This window comes from Psammomys obesus, unplaced genomic scaffold, assembly GCF_907164565.1.
Source record: "Psammomys obesus unplaced genomic scaffold, mPsaObe1.curated_primary_1811, whole genome shotgun sequence".
NCBI lineage: Eukaryota > Metazoa > Chordata > Mammalia > Rodentia > Muridae > Psammomys > Psammomys obesus.
This window is the reverse complement of record NW_026596051.1, coordinates 878,266-881,717: the sequence shown is the minus strand read 5'-3', so window position 1 is coordinate 881,717 and position 3,452 is coordinate 878,266.

Here is a 3,452-nt window from a genome sequence, read left to right as displayed (position 1 = left end):
GTGTGTGTGTGTGTGTGTGTGTGTGTGTGTGTGTGTGTGTGTGTGTGTGTTGCCTTCCTCTATCACTCTTCCCGGTATTCTTTAAAGAAAGAAATCTCACTGGACCTGGAGCTCACAGTAATGGCTAGGCCAGCAACCCTCCCAGATGTGGACGACTCCGCCTTTCCATCGCTGGAGTAAAAGACTGTGACCCATGGAAACACGGCTTTTGCATGGGTTCTGCGGATCCAGACTCTGGTCCTTATGCTTGCCCTCACTGAGCCATCTCCTCATCCCTAAGAGGTAGCTTTAATTGTGGGGGTTGTACCGCTAGTTATCTGCGCTGTTCTTAGAGGAAAGGGGTTCCCTGGCAGAATGCCACCATATCAGTAATGGCCTCAGTCAAAAACTGAGGGAGAATCTGTCTCTCGAACGTGTGACCTGAAGGCGCTTAACAGGTCCATGGCCACCAGTGACTCAGTCTGTGCATGGTGGCTCCCCAGCAAGCTCCAGACTGTCCAGGCTCCTGGTGGATTGTGTACAACTCCACTTTGCATATGAGCACTAATCAAAGGCTCACCTGACGGTTTCTTCTTCTATGGAAGAAAATGAATTTGTAGTTCTTTAAAGTACAGTGAGAGAAGTTTGAGAAACGGCCCAGTGGTTAAGAGCACAGGCTGCCTTCCCAGATGACGCAGGTTCAATTCCCATCACCTATGCTGGCTCACAAGCACCTGGAACTCTAGCTCCAGCAAAGCCAATTCCCTTCTCTGGCCTCTAAGGGTGCAGCACACACATGCTACACAGACATACATACACACAGACAAAAATGTCCATATTCATGAATGATTATTCTTAAAGTGATCTTTGTCTCAGCATTGTGTGACTCTATGAGCTTGAAAATACTGATTTCCAGCCTTAGGTGGAGGAGCTAGAAGGTTTTATTGCTCCATGTCTACTAATCACGTGTATAGTTTTCTAGAGTTCATAATTGGTTTGCCATAGTATGTTTTCTCAAGCTGTATTAAAAGGTTATCTCTTATCAAGAGGGTCTGCAGCTTTTTTTTGGAGGGCTTTAGGACTTTGTGTGCAACACTATAAACTTTGAAGTCACATAATCAACTCAAACTATTTAAAAAGGTAAATGATTTGCCCTGGCAGCTGCTGATCGGTGTGGTTTTGTTTGGTTTCACTTTCAGGTGGGTTTTGTCCATGGGTGACCAGAAGGTCCTTGCTCCATTGCTATATGCTTCTGAGGGATTGCAAACCCGAGAGTCTTAAACTCCCATACTGAGCTTCAGAAAGAAGTGATGCAAGGCCTGAGCAATTTAACATGCCTGACGCTGGACTAACCACATAACCTCAAGTCAAAGAACTCTACCTGATTAATCAGTGTAAGCTGCTCACAAAAGCCTGCGAGGGGAAATGAGCAGAGGCCCCTAGCTACCATATTACTACAGTCTCCTGAAGGGAGAGCAGGATACCTCCCAAATAAAAAGGGTGAAGAATAGGTGCCTTTCCACAGAAAGAAGGGTTTTCCTCATATTTACACCATATCTAGATGTTTTGAGGACATTGTTCTGGGAGCATTATTGATATTTTTCATGTTTTAATTGGGATTCTTTGCCAGATAGTCACAGTCATCTGAGATCAAATGAAATCATTGGTAATATCTCAGAGACACTATTTTTGCAGCCAATCCCAATTGTGGGTTTTTTCAAGTTTGTACATGTATAAGAGGAATGAATGTCAGAAGAGGATGTGCCAAAATTAAAATTAAAATCCAAACCTCTATTTTTTTTGTAAATTTTAAACAAAACAAAGTAAACTTGTAAGCATATACAACCCATCACTAAGTAGGTTCGTGTTACAAGAATTTAATTCTCTAAAACTTGGGGACATACCTAAGTCTCTGTCTTTAATTATTGGCATCTTGGCCTGAGCACCTTGGAGGAGAGGAGCCACCGTGTTATCCTGTGTTCAACAGCTTGACTCTTTGCTCTTTCTTCCAAACAATTCTTTGCCGTGCAGGAATCAGTAATTATGTGATCAATGCCCTCTTTTGGGTATTTTTTTCTTTTTTTAAGGTATTACCTTGTAGCCCACTTTGACCTTAAACTGGCTATCCTCCTGCCTCAGCCTCAGAAGTGCTGGAACTTCAAGCTTGCACCACTGATTTGTGTTATTTTTTTCTCCCCTGCTATGTATATGTGTGTCTCATTTTTTTTCCACCTTCATCTTTTCTGTAATTCCCTTTAATTTTCTTATTTCCTTATACTTTTCTCCTCCTGCTGCACTTCCTCCCTCTCTTCCTCCTCTGCCTCCTTTTCTGGTGCTGGGAAGTAAACTCATGGCTTTGCAAATCCTCAGCAGTTACGATGTGGCCCAGCTATGTATCAAGCATGTTTTTTCAGTCTTTGAAATGAGAATACCTGAAGTCATTATTTTTCTAACCTATGTAGTCAAAACTGGCTTTCTATGAAGATGTGGCTTGATTCTTATAATACGATCACAAAAATGAAATCAAGAACTTTGTTTTTACTATTTTCTAGACATCCCCGTGTATTGTTTAAGCCTCACACAGACTCTATGGAGTGGCCTTGTAGACCTGTGTCTGCTTTCTTTGGAGAGTTGTTCATCGCTTGAGTTGGTTTCAAATGTTTGAGAAATGTATTATGTGAGTTTTGGTGAAATTGCCAGTATCAGACCCCAAATTATTTAGATGCTTTTTCTAGACTCCATTGCAACTAGGATGTTGCCTAGATTTTGGGTTGGTAGCAAAAATCAGATACAGCACGAAATTAACAATGTATTCCTACCTTTAATCCCAGCACCTGTGAGGCAGAGACAGATCTAAGAGTTCACAGTCAGCCTGGTCTACAAACAGAGCGAGTTCCAGGGCAACACAGAGAAACTCTGTCTCAAAAAAACTGAAACAACAGCAACAAAAATGAATTTATTCCCCAGTTAAGGCTGAGGACTGACTCCATACCTTATTTCCTACCATGGAAAGGGTCCCAATGGGATGCGATATTGGGAGCATTATCAATGATCATTAGCACTGGTGAATAAATCCCATCATTCAGAACAGCTCAATGATAGAACTTCTTATGGCCCTGCTTTGGCTAGCATGTGGCTGTGGCTTTCACTGTTTCGTTGACTTATTCTTTCTGCCATTTCTAAGTTGATTCTCCATCCTTCTGGATGCTTTTAAATAACAATAGCATGTACTATTCTTGACATTGGGGCAAACAGGATCCTTAACCTTAATCTTCCTCACATCCTGTTAATAAATTGCTACTGTCTAACTAGATGGTTTGTATTACTGGAAACAAAGAACCCTTTCAGGTGGAGGAGTCACTTTTAGTTTGCTTTATAGATTTGGAAAGTCAGTCTAAAAGAAACAACTATGCCACACAAGGTCAAAGGAAGAGTATAATGGATCCACTGACCTGGAAGCCCAGATTCATCTT